Source organism: Maniola hyperantus, chromosome Z (assembly GCF_902806685.2).
Source record: "Maniola hyperantus chromosome Z, iAphHyp1.2, whole genome shotgun sequence".
In the NCBI taxonomy this organism is placed as follows: domain Eukaryota; kingdom Metazoa; phylum Arthropoda; class Insecta; order Lepidoptera; family Nymphalidae; genus Maniola; species Maniola hyperantus.
The window spans coordinates 2,508,462-2,522,529 of NC_048564.1; the positions used below are offsets into that span (position 1 = coordinate 2,508,462).

The 14,068-nt window shown below is 33.3% G+C and overlaps 1 protein-coding gene and 1 long non-coding RNA gene across 2 annotated transcripts in view; both read left to right on the plus strand.

Moving 5' to 3' along the window:
- Nucleotides 1-14,068, plus strand: part of LOC117995400 (chromatin complexes subunit BAP18) — a 102,758-nt gene that overhangs the window by 8,991 nt on the left and 79,699 nt on the right. The window lies entirely within an intron of this gene.
- LOC138404553 (uncharacterized) lies at nt 9,142-13,249 on the plus strand. The gene is made up of 5 exons (XR_011238447.1): nt 9,142-9,236; nt 9,451-9,499; nt 10,302-10,440; nt 10,786-10,893; nt 11,795-13,249. It is a non-coding gene; the product is annotated as an uncharacterized lncRNA (long non-coding RNA).

Genomic DNA, 14,068 nt, shown 5'->3' on the forward strand with positions numbered 1-14,068 from the left:
ATAAATATAAAGTTTAAAAAGTGTGAAATAAAAATTAAATTGAAAGTTTTAAAAACCCCCGACACAAAAACCTCTAAAAAGTAAAAATATTAGTATTTATGGGTGCTTTAATCCATACTATCCATACTTATATTATAAATGCGAAAGTGTGTCTGTCTGTCTGTCTGTCTGTCTGTCTGTCTGCTAGCTTTTCACGGCCCATCCGTTGGACCGATTTTGACGAAATTAAGTACAGAGATAGCTTGCATCCCGGGGAAGGACATAGGCTACTTTTTATCTCGGGAAATCAAAGAGTTCCCACGGGATTTTTAAAAACCTAAGTCCACGTTGGCGAAGTCGCGGGCATCAGCTAGTTTTAATATAAATAGAGAAGTTTTATTATCCAAGCGCTTGTTGCATCGGCGGACGCTAAAGATAACAGAACTATTCTTTCTACAATAGATGACTGGTATGTATGGTATGGATGAGTAGGTAGCAGTTTCTGTGACCTTTAGCAGACCCCTGACGCAACGGGCGCTTGGATAATAAAAACTCCACTATTTATATCAATTTTAAGGGCCCATAACATAAATATTATTTTTTACTTTTTAAGTAGAGGTTTACATGTCGTGGTTTTTCTAATTTTGAATATTTTTTTAAACAACTTGATTATCGCCATTTTAGCGATGATAGCAGCTGGAGCGTATGCGGTACCAATGTAAGTAATGAGACAAATATGACGATAACTTAAAAACTAGGTTAGAATGTCTTAATTTGAAGATTTTAGTGTCTTTAAAATGCAATGCGTATGTCCTTCGCAGAATTCCACGTCGGACGGTAAAATGTATAAGTAGGTACTTATTCGAAAAAGCCAAATTCGTATACAATGTACTGATAGACTGGATACGTGCGGCAAGATATTGATTTAAAAAAAAATTATGGCGCCCAAATTTTTATCGCAGCCATTTTAATTTTCTTTATAAATTATAAAGAAAATTATTATATATATTGTTATAGCAGCAATTAAACATAATTTTATTTACGGTTCATGCGGTGCAGCCCGCTGCCAGATAGACGGATGGATGGAGCGGAGGCTTTAATCTTATAATAGGTCCCGTAAGCTCCCTTGGGGTACGTAACCCTAAAAACAAGAATATCCTAGATTATGTAAAAGAATAATAAATTAGATTTATTTATTTGGTTCTTAGTTTAGTGGAAAACGTGTACTTATACGTAGTAGGTATATCAAACACTCTAGTAGTTCAAATCAATCAGGTAGGTAATGTGTTATAAATAATGATCTTAAATCTAGGTTACAGCACTCAGCACGGCTAATATTTTGATTGTTTGTTAATATTTTTTTAAATACTCTAAATTAAGAGGTATATAATTCTGGTTTAAAAATCGTGATATTGATCTAATTTAATAAAATTTATTGGCTGTGCAATTATTGCTTAAATAATTTGATAATTGCACAGCCAAATAGATTATTTATTATTTATGTTTCTTAAAACCAGTAAATAAATATAGTTTTTAAACTAGAAAGAGTAATCTTCAACCGTTGTGTTGTGATAAGATTTTATGTGATAGCTTTTTTAAATTTAAATACATGACAGTGCTATTTTTTGAAGATCTGTGTATTTCGTAGCAAGTTACAAGGAATCAAGCATGATCACGTCTAACTTGCTAACAGATTTCGAAAGTAGTCTTACATGGCGAATCTTCATAGCTATGATCATCATGCTCGATATTCTCACAGACATGAGAGACGGTCCTAGATTTCTTTAAGGTTTATTCATGGCTTTGTAAACGTAAAATGCATCGTTAAATGTAATATAAAGTTCTTGCAATTCACGAAGGCGAGTGAACTTTACTTGTGGTTACGTCGTATACACGGGCATTGCGTAAGTGTGCGTGCATGTTGGACCAATCAGTCACGAGCAAGCGCTCGCAAACGCACACATTTACTTATATCGATACGCCTTAAACACAAGCAAGCAAGCCACTCGCCCTCGTGAAGTGCAAGAACCATACCAATGTACCTACTTGTATATACCTTGATCGGATTATTTTCGAAACTTAAGTACAGTGTTCATTTGCAATTTTACTGTATTACAGGTGATTGTTGGCCTATCTTTGAACCCTACTGCTATTAATGAAATAGGGTATTGGACTGTAGTAAAAACTGGTGTGATTTTTGTATAGCGGTAGTTTATGGGTAGAATTCACTATTAAAGAGAGTAATTTAAAAAAAATCATGTTTTTTATTTATTTTTAACATAATTAAACGAGTGAAAAATTCAAATTTTAAGTTTCAAGAAAACTCATTTTGAAATACAGAAATGTGCGAAAACTTGAAGGCGAATACCAATACTGAAAACGGTGATTTGAAAATACAAATTTTGCTACTAAAATAAGTATGTATACACTATACACACTGAAGTTTTAAATAAATGTATAAATATTAAATGAGTTGCATAGGTAACTAAAACGATGTTTCAAAATACCGTGTTAGGCAGTGATCAAGGATTCACAAAAATAACCGAAATAAGGTTATGAAATAACTAACTGGTGTAACTATAGCCAACAGCACGTCAAGATAAAGTTAGGAATACTGCCCATCTATATGTGCACCATCTATATGTGATTAAGTCCTACATTACTTTATCGTGAACACATTTTAACGAACTAATTTTTCTGCTATTTAAAACAAAAATTCATCACAAGCTTAGATTAATTATTTTCCACTTTTATCAGTTAATTTTTCACAAACAAATTTATACACCACTCGCTTAATATTAACCTCATTAGCAGTCACGAGCTTATTTGTTTTCCGCACGATTTATTATATCGCATTCATTAATACGTCACGCTATTCGGAATGCAATTAATGGCGTCACAAGGCATAAACGGCAAATATTTGTTAAATTTTTAACATTAATATATTAAATTACTTTATTATGTTATGTTTAAAAATAAGAAATAACATATATTTTTAAATTATTCTCTTTAATAATGAATTGTACCGCTATAAACTACCGCTATTCAAAAGATCACAGTATTTTATATTTTATTACTACAATCCAAGGCCCTGTTTTGTTGCATGAACAGATAATTAAGTACGTGTGGGTGCGCACTGTCGTTGCTCGCGATGCCCCTCCACCTTCTACCACACGACATCTGTAAGGAAAAACGTCGTACCTGCCTTATTTTTCGTAACTTCACAGAAGAGCACGTCAACAAATTAAAACATTATTATTAACTTCCGTTAAGCTTTAGGCTACCCAACTTTCAAAATGTTTGTCAACGAGAAAATCTATACCTTTTTATGATTTTTATGATTTCTAGTTTTTTATGATTTTTTGTTAGTTACAGTTGGGATGATACCTGTGTCAAAAATAAATTAATTCTTAGAATTAAATAAAGGATATCACAAAATTCGTAAAATCCACGTCCGGTCTCAATTTTACATTTTTAAGATTGCTAACCGTTTTAATTCATCAATTTAACTAAAAAGGTACACAATGAACCAAAAGCTTAATTTGCTATAATCCGCTGAAACAGGTCGAATCTGTATGGTGCAACATGCAGCATGCGAAATGTAAAAAGGTACGTCAAACTAATTCATATTTGACATAATGTGACGTACTTTTATAGTTAAATCGATATTTTAAAATGGTTAGCAAACTTTAAACTAGCAGCGATTGTACATTTACAAGTTTTGGCAGACTTTCTGTTTAATAATTACTAAGAAATAATTTATTTTTGACATAAGCACCACCCCCATTCGATATTGTGTGTTAATAATGTATAAAAAAATTATATAAGTCTGAAATACTTGTCTAGAAGTTAAGATGGAAATTAATTCGAAATAATACTTGCTCTCGGCAAGGAGATATCTTACATTACTATTACTAGGTAGGTAATTATTGATGGCAAGTATGTGTAAATACGAGTACCTAAATATACCTTATTTTATCTTCAGTTGATGCTGACTTACAATCTTTTTCCACTGGCCTTTTCGTGACGCGAATGATACCGCAAACAAAAATAAGCATTTTTTGTTTACGAAGAATATGATTGTAACTCAAAATCGCTAAAAAGTGAGTTACGATGTTATTCCTTTCAGAGTTTCAGGTATATAAAACGTAGTGATTGCTGACTTTGTTGAACCCCCCCGGTGACGCTGTAGCGGCCAGTAGGGCTTACGCAGCATAGTCAATCCGAAACAACACACAAAAACTGCTTGCAGTATTGTAGCAGTGTAAGACCGAGGTTACTGGCTCTTACACTGCTGTAATATTGCCGCACGACACAACATGTAACTTAATTTTATTAATGATTAGATAAGTAGTATGAGATAATGATAACTGATAAATGATAAGTAATTAGACGCTGAAAGTGCTTTCGTTCGGAGACCTTGTTCTTGCGCTGAACTTTATTTTGACATTTTGAGTCTGCACAAGATTCAGGATATGTTTTCTAGTGATTCTTTCAATGCATTTCATTATATCTACGGATTATACCTAGAAGTTATGTATCATAAAGTTATCAAAAGGATACCAATTGTTGTCAAAATTTTATAAATACCCTTTAGATAACAAGCGGATTACGAATATAAACCAGTTTCACTTCTTTCGCATGTAGGTTCGCAACGGATACAAGCAAATATTTTTTTAGTTTTAAGACTGATTAATGAATTTGCATAGGTAGATAAGTAGTTATCTTTTTTTGTAAAGTTTAATATTATATTTTTATTACGATGTTCGTAAAGCATTTAATTATATTTTTATTTATTTCTCGGCTATAACGGCTAACTTTCTGATGAATATTGTTAATGATCTTTTATCTATTATACTTCGGGCTAATTTTTCAATACCTAGCCTATGCCTTGCCAAACAATAGGCACTCAGAATAGGTATTTATTTGCTTACTGAGAAATTAATTTGACGCTATGGCCGTATTTGGTGTGGTTGGTGCCTTGGTGCTGGTTGGTGTTTGCGTAGAAAATCTCTCAAAATGTCAAATTTATTTGTCGTTTGAAAAATCAGCCTCTAAATAGGTAGATAAATTAGTAAATAAGTTGTTATCTATTGAAAATATTATATTCTTGCAGTGGCATTTGTTTATTTCTGTTCCTATTTGTACAATTTTTATTTTTATTTTATTATCGGTACGTATTTTTGGAACGTTAATTGAAGTATTCTGAAATATAAGCACGATTAGATATAATTTCTACGTTGAAAATATCTACATTTTTATTTTTAACCGCAAACTAATTCTGTATTTTTTTATTATGTGGATAATTACAATTTCCAAAAATATCATAAAATAGTTTTTTTGTCATAGATTCAAGGGGTTTTTATATTACTGTATTCCCAACAATCTATATTAAGTATATAAAAGGAAAAGCTGACTAACTGATCTATCAACGGACGAATTAAACCACTGGACGGATCGGCTGAATTTGGTACATACAGATAGATAGCAATTAGTAAATTTGAAATTTGTGTAGGTAGTCCACGCGGACGAAATCGCGGGAATAAGATAGTAGGTATACAATAACTTTTTTTCTCTATGCACTGCTTTGATACCATACCACTAAAAGTTTAGACATTCCCAGCTCCATATCGCAGCTGGGTATTCCAAACTAAATTACCTCAGGTCAAAATTTGGTGGGAGACTTCCATCATGGTCAGTTATAGTTCTCGGCAGTTAAATAGTCGCGTCTGATCTACAATGCGAGTGCGAGCTCGCACAGGTATTGTTCCACGCACTCCTGTATTGTGTACAGATGTCGCACTCACACTAATACAGATAACGAACGTGGGTGCGGCGTGGCACGTGGGCTGATGTGCTGCGCTCGCGCGCCCCACTTACGCCTAAAAAATTACTTATGTTGATGATGGCTTTGGAATATATCTGGTAACAAAGGTGTAAAAAAATCTTACGTCAAAGTATACCTACCAAATTTTTTTTTCTTTGGAATAGTATTAAAAAATAGACTTTATAAGTATTTTGACGCAAATTTTTTTTCAGGGTTTTTACACAGATTACTTTTTAGGGTTCCGTGCCTCAAAAGGAAAAAAGGGACCCATATAGGTTATTGTTTTCTGTCTTTCATGTCTGTCAATAAAACTTATAGGGTAGGTACTTCCTGTTGACCTAGAATCATGAAATTTGCAGGTAGGTAAGTCTTATAGCACAAGTAAAGGAAAAATCTGAAAACCGTGAATTATTACCGTGATTATGAATCAAAAGAATCGGTTTTATTTTTTTGATATTTTTTTATAGTTGTTAAAGTAGATACAGTACATAATATTAGGTAAAATTCCATAAACATTTTCAGTTTCTAAATAACTTGATGGTAGGTACCTAACTAGCAAAGTAAGTAAAGGCGCAACATACGCTCAATCGCATCAATCATCGTCGAAGTGATACAGTGACGCGCGATACGATATTACGATAGATCATCGTTAATCGTTGCTTCTATGTTTTTCTATCTATTTCCTTTTTGCACTCCCTTTCTTGTCTGTTTGTTCATCTGTTCACAACAAGTGCTATTGATTTTGATCTAAATTTTCCGCCCGCTTCCATCTAAGACTGCACCAACACTTACCATCAGGTGAAATTGCAGTCAAGGGCTAATTTGTATCTGAATAAAAAAAGAGTTGAAATTTTAATATAGCTCAGAACTGGTTAATAATGTTATCTCGGCGTCTTGTCTATTGTCTGTTCGCTTTGCAATTTTTTAACAGATTTTCCGATGAGCTAGAGTAAAATTTCATACACAAAAGACTTAATTTTTTTAAAGAAATAAGAATATTATATTGGACTTAAAAGTATAAAATATTGTCCCAAATAAAATAAAATAAAATAATAGGTATACCTACCTATTCTGTCAGTTTTTGAGGTCCACAACCTCACGCAGGCATAATTTCAAATATGCAATTATTTATGATAACCTGATGCTAACGATTGCAAATCTGTCACGTCGATGACACAGTGGTGAGTGCTGTGTTCTCAAAAATCGGAGGTCTGGAGTTCGATTCCCGGCATAGGCAATCTGGGAATTTATGATTTCTAAATTTGTTACTGGTCAAGTCTAGTTGGAGGCTTAGATCGTGGCTAGTTACCGCCCTCCTGGTCAAGAGGTACCACTTAACGATTCATCGTCCCTGTACAAAGCCACGGAGAAATCGATATAGATTTAAATAGGTTGCCATACTAGTTACAAGTTAGCCCACTCTTATCCAGCTCCTTATCTTATGCAGCTCCTGCACAGTCACTTACTTCCAGGTAAGAATAAAAAACAAAACTAAATTGACAGATCTGAAAATTGCTTGCTATCCTTTTCGCAGTGTTACCAGCTGTCAATTTAATTTAGTTATTTTGTATAACCAAATTAGCACCATTGACAGGAAAACATTGTACTAGGGTGTAATAAATATAAAAATATAACAATACAATAAATTTGTAGAATTAAAAATACTGCGCTGGGCCTCTTGATGTTAGTTAGGCGCATACTCACAAAATTACTGGAAACAATGTGAATATTATCAATAACAAGTACTTATTGTGCGGATATAGCATTATATATATCGATATTACTGTCAATCTTAGTTTATCAATCATATTGCGCGTGTGTGGATTTCTTTCGGTAACATTTCAAAATGAGGGTAGTTTCAGAAAATAATTTGACATTTGAAAGTGAATGTTTTTCTGAAAAAATTCTATTGAATTCTAGAAACTTGAAGGTCGTAACAAAGTCATAGCATAGGGATGTGAATCATTCACATTCAGTCACAATTTACCGATAGTCGATATTATTTTAGGTTGACATTTATGCACAGTGGTGCTATCCATACTAATACTACGAATACGAAAGTGTGTCTGTCTGTCGGACTGCTAGCATTTATCTATCTCCGGATATGTTTGACACATTTTAACTAAATTTAGTACAGAGATAGCTCGCATCCCGGGGATGGAACATGGCTATTTTTCAAATTTGGCTGAAAATCAAAGAATTCCCAAGGGAACTTAAAAACTTAAATCCAGTAAATGAAGTCGCATAATCTATATATGTATTAAAAAACCTTGCCTCCTTTTGTCTCGGATAAATCAATAATTTTTAAAAACCTGAATCCGCGCCGACGAAGTCACGGGTCTCATCTAACAATGGGTTAGTAAAAAGGGGGTTTCAGGTTTGATTCAAGATTATTGAAAACTAGTCTATTCTTATATTGTATAGTTTTCATAGAATTAGTTGTATTTTACCCAGTTTAAGACTGAAATGCGTTCGGATTAAGAGGTCGGTGTGTTTGTTTTGAACCTAGGTAAGTATGTAAGTATGTTACGATTTTCAGTAAAAACTACTTCAGAATAGAAAAGAATAAAAATATTTTATTCAAATAAACGTTTACAAGTACGTTTGAATCGTCAAATTCACGTACTACTTTCGGAATGCCTTTCTAACCGAGAACAACCATCAAGAAACTCGGTGGTTGGTCTTTTCAAAGATTCCTATGAGATAGGGCGTCATGACCCTTCATTCTTGATTATAAAGGAAACCTTATAATTATTTTTATCTTAAACAAAAATTTCGCGCTCGCTTCGCTCGTGCTTTAGTTTTATATTGGTCGATGCCGGCAACTTCATCCACATGGATTTCGTTTTTTAAAAATCCCGTGAGAACTCTTTAGTTATTTTCTGGCATAAAAAGCCGCTTCAGAGTGCAAACTATCTCTAAATAGTACCGAATTTTGATTAAGAATATGGGCTTTGAAAAGGTAATACATAGATAGTAACTTTCGCATTTATAATACTAGTAGGTATAGATGAGGATTTCATCTCACTCTGCTTTTCTTATTTAAAGGGAACTTTAAAACATAAAATTTTGCTATGGCCTAGCTTGTTTCCCTATTGTACTTCTATTGTGTGTACTTCTGTTTTACTGTCAAATATAAAAATTAAAATACGTCTAACCAGGTACTAAGTAGTAGTATTGACGGGGTAAGTAGGCCGTCAATAAGTCGAGCAAAAGTGTGTTTATAAAGAATACCTACTATCCTAACTAAACTCAATTACCAACTAACCTAATTTCGAGTTCATAGATCCTGTAATTTCGACATAAATATCGACAAATTGTAGGTAAATCAACGAAATCACATCCCTATTACCACCACCGCAGGCTTGCCGGTATAAAAAGGCACGATGCGTGTGGTGAGCTTCTTTTCCGGGCATCATTAAATTAAGATGTAGGTTTCCTCAAAAAAATTAAATCAAGATTTTTACATGCTTTAGTTTTTTCATAGTCTATTTAAGGACTTCCGTGCAAAATTTTAGTTACGCGTCGTTATACTTTAGCCCCTTTTTGCTATTAAAATGTGTACTTTCTAGTCGATTTTCCAGTAAATTTTGAACACGTGGGGTCTAATAGTATGTTTAAATACGTCTTAATTTGTGTTTCAGAGATATATTTTAAGCTTGAAAAACTAAATAATTGTGGCCGCTGACAGGGGTAAGTTGGTTATTTTTTAAGTTTAGGAACGTGCTTTTTGCAATTTTGTTATAATTATGTTTTAAAACAATATTATGTATTTACCTACTATCAATGTTTTGGATATTTTCTAGGAGTTTTCATTGAAACTCGGGCTTAGGTACTTGTTATTTTTAGTTTTACAGTTCTTTAGCTGTAGTTTTATGATGATTTTAAAGTTTTCTTATCAAAATAAACTGTAATTTAGACACGTGGTTCTCAGTGGAATAAAAAGACACATCTAAGTTTCTCTGGTTTCTCCGGGTTATTGAAAAACACTCAGTTTATTGTTAGTTTTCAGCAAAAAAAATTTAGGTAGGTAGGTAGGTAATATTTTCTGTCGAAATTTTATCCTGCATTATCAATGAAAGAAAAGTGAATCAAGCAATCACATGTAGGAAGTATTTAAATATGTATGACTATTTCATCTGCCATTTTGATTTCTGGATGTGCGTGCGCCATTTTGTTTTACGTTTTCTGGGCTTTTCTGTAAAATAAGTCCTATTCAATGGTATTCCTTAAAAAATATTTCAGAAATATTTGATGTAGGTACCTACACATAATAAGTAGGATTTATTTATAAGCACTAAGTTTAAAGATATTCCCCCTTGTTGAGTGGAAAATACTAATATGATAAAAAATGGGAAAATAGTGACCGAGTGGATCCACGTTTGGTAATGTCGCAGGACTGAATCCTGCGCAGTGCTTATTATTCTTGCTTATTTCGACAAATGCATTCATTTGTGATATCCTTGTGAATTGATAAGTTTGTTGATGTGTGCAGGTCTCCTCGTCGGCGGCCGGGAGCCAGCGATGCAGCAGCGGCGGGGTGGAGCGGGCGCCGCGATCGCTCCCCCGGCACTGCTGTACCGCTGAAGAACTGCTCCACATCCATCCACGAGCAAACCGAGTCGATAAAACAGGTGAGATCTGTAATTGTTTTGTATAAATGTGTACAGGTAATATCTGCTGATATTTTCAGCATAACTTCTGAACCGATTTCGATACGGTTTCTCGCATCACATAAGTAAATTTATCAGTCAATTTTGGGCGTTTTTTATGGTTAGGCCATCAGGAAGAACTGCAAACTTTAGATTTTCAATGAATGTTTTTTTTGTTCCAATATTCACCCTTAGAACTAAAGGCAGCCGCGATTCCGAAAGTCACGTTGCAACCGCATACTGAACACGTGGAAAGCTCTCGAAGTACTTTACCATTGAAGATTTTTTATGTTAATAAAAGATATCTAATAAAGATTTTTGTTCCAGAATTCACCAACAAACCTCGTCACTCTGTAGGCAGCCGCGACGTTCTTGTGCACTGTCTTCCCTTGCGGCAACTTACAGAGCACGCAGCAGCACCTCGCCAAGAGAAGAGTAAGGATTTTATTAACCGACTTCAAAAAAAGGAGGAGGTTATTAATTCGACTGTATGTTTTTTTTTGTATGTTTGTTACGCGATTACTCCGTCAATTATGAACCGATTTTGATGATTCTTTTTTTGTTTTTTAGGACATACTTCCGAGGTTGTCCCATTTTAATTTGGTAAAGATCTGATGAATATCTTCGGAGATGGAGAACGGAACTCCTCAATTAATAAGAGTAAATTGCTCGCGATCAGTGTAATAGCTTTGTAAACAGTAGGGTTTTAACCAGGCATAGTATATTTTTAACCGACTTGAAAAAAGGAGGAGGTTCTCAATTCGAATGTATCTCTTTTTGTATGTTTGTTACGCGATTTCTTCGCCAAATATGAACCGATTTATAATGATTCTTTAAAACAGTAGGTTTTTAACCAGGCATATCATATTTTAGTACGATGGGGCCACTAAAATTGTGAAATAAAATATTTTCAAATAACAAAAAAAGCCGACTTCAATAACCACCAACACTAAAAAGTAAATTAGCCCACTGTCTATCTACTCTTCATGGTGTTTTGCGACTCCACATTGGCACCGACCCCAAAAAATATTACTATAGAACTACAATAATTCTTGTATACATAATATACGGGTAATAGATTAAATTATTTTTTACTTTTTAGTGTTGGTGGTTATTGAAGTCGGTTTTTATTTTTTTTGAATTTTTTTTAGTAAGAGTAGGCACCACTAAGTACTTAGTACCTACCTACTTGCTAAGACTACCAGTTATCTTATCGACTCAACATTCAAACTCAAACTCAACATATTAATAATAACTATGACGTTAAACCATGAAATAAGCTTAAAAACATTGGTTGAAAATGAATATAGGTTAATTTTTTTTTGTTTTGTTTCAGAATTTACCCCGTGGTTTCACTACTACTACTTCGTTAGCCAACAAAATATTACATAACAATTTTGAAACGATAATTTGTTGTGAGATTAAGTTTTTTTTTAGAATTCAACTATGTACTTATTTACCTGTAGGTACCCAAATATACTACTACTTCGGAAGCCAACAAAATATTACATAACATTTTTGAAACGATAATTTGTTGTTAGATTAAGTATTTTTTAGAACTCAAATAGGTTGTATGTACTTATTTACCAGTAGTTGTAGTTACCCAAATATACTACTACTTCGGAAGCCAACAAAATATTACATAACATTTTTGAAACGATAATTTGTTGTTAGATTAAGAATTTTTTAGAACTCAAATAGGTTGTATGTACTTATTTACCAGTAGTTGTAGTTACCCAAATATACTATTACTTCGGAAGCCAACAAAATATTACATAACATTTTTGAAACGATAATTTGTTGTTAGATTAAGTATTTTTTAGAACTCAAATAGGTTGTATGTACTTATTTACCAGTAGTTGTAGTTACCCAAATATACTACTACTTCGGAAGCCAACAAAATATTACATAACATTTTTGAAACGATAATTTGTTGTTAGATTAAGAATTTTTTAGAACTCAAATAGGTTGTATGTACTTATTTACCAGTAGTTGTAGTTACCCAAATATACTACTACTTCGGAAGCCAACAAAATATTACATAACATTTTTGAAACGATAATTTGTTGTTAGATTAAGTATTTTTTAGAACTCAAATAGGTTGTATGTACTTATTTACCAGTAGTTGTAGTTACCCAAATATACTACTACTTCGGAAGCCAACAAAATATTACATAACATTTTTGAAACGATAATTTGTACACTTTACTATACTTTATAAGATTGTTAGATTAAGATTTTTTGTGTTCCTACTTAGCTCAAATGTTTACGCAAATAATATATCTGCGGAAGTCAACAAAATACATTGAGTTAGCCTTTGTAACTATTAAAAAATGTTACAACAAGTTTAAGTATTTGATTAGGAACGAAAATATCTTTTTATTATTGAATAATATTAAGATTATTTTTATCAGTTTTGTCTTTTAGATATTTACATCTTTTTATTATTCCCCTTAAGAATAATACTAAGACAGGTAAATGTACAATATAGGTACCTACTTAGTTTCCGAAAATAAATTGCATGGATTGCGTATTATTGTCACACTACGAACAAAAATATCTAGAAAGAAGTACTAGCTCTCATACAATGAACGCTTTAAATATGTAACATACACCACTTTTACACTCACATCGGATCAACACTACAGTCACAGTAACCTCAAATACTTTCGCAATACATTTTATAAGATGTTTTCTCCTTAAGTTAGCCTAGCCAAGTTCTGGTTTTATTTCTAGTTTTTTCTTTTTTTTTCTTTTGGTGGTGGGGTTTTTCAATACATTTTTTGGGTTACGATTGTGTTTTATTTAGTAACATTCCAATAGACTGTTGCCAACCATTTGCCAACTAAGTATTTATACCGACCTTTTTATCCAAATCCCCCTTCCCTGGCCGCCAGAGAAGTGGGATTAGGTTTAAGAGAATGCAATCAAGATAAACGAAATTAGGTGCTGCATAAACATATTTTATCACCGCCCGCGCCGGGCAAAGAATATAATACGAATAAGAAGAATATGATACTACGTTATCTATCACCTAAGCTGCGGGGTGATTCGCTAACTCAGTGAGTGATCATAACTAAATGCAAGCCATCAAACTCATTTGACATTGGTTGGTCCTACATTGCAGCTCCACTGAGCGAGATAAAAGTAATATTTCGTAGCAAACCTTCAATTGATTAAAAATTAAATTAAAGTCCAATGGTGGCATAAATTCAGTGATGGTTACTGAGTAAGCGAATCACCCCGCAGCTCAGGTGATAGATAACTAACTTGTCATCTTTAAAAAAAAATTAGTCCGTACAAAACTCCTCACGCGCCATTTTTTACCGACTTCAAAAAAAGGAGGTTCTCAATTCGTCGGAATCTTTTTTTTAACTCTATGGGTCAACTGTCGTGTCAAAAGTATGTTCACCTTTAAAATAGGACTAAAATCGAGGAGCTACCCGTGCACCCACCGGAGACTCCCACCAGTGGGTGGAAGGTGGGTAAAAATATTTTTTACACCTATTACATTATTGTACAGGTCGGCATGAATAGCAAGTTGTATTTTAATAAAGCGCTATGTAAATTTAACTATTTCGTATTTATTTATCGATACGCCTGTATCGAC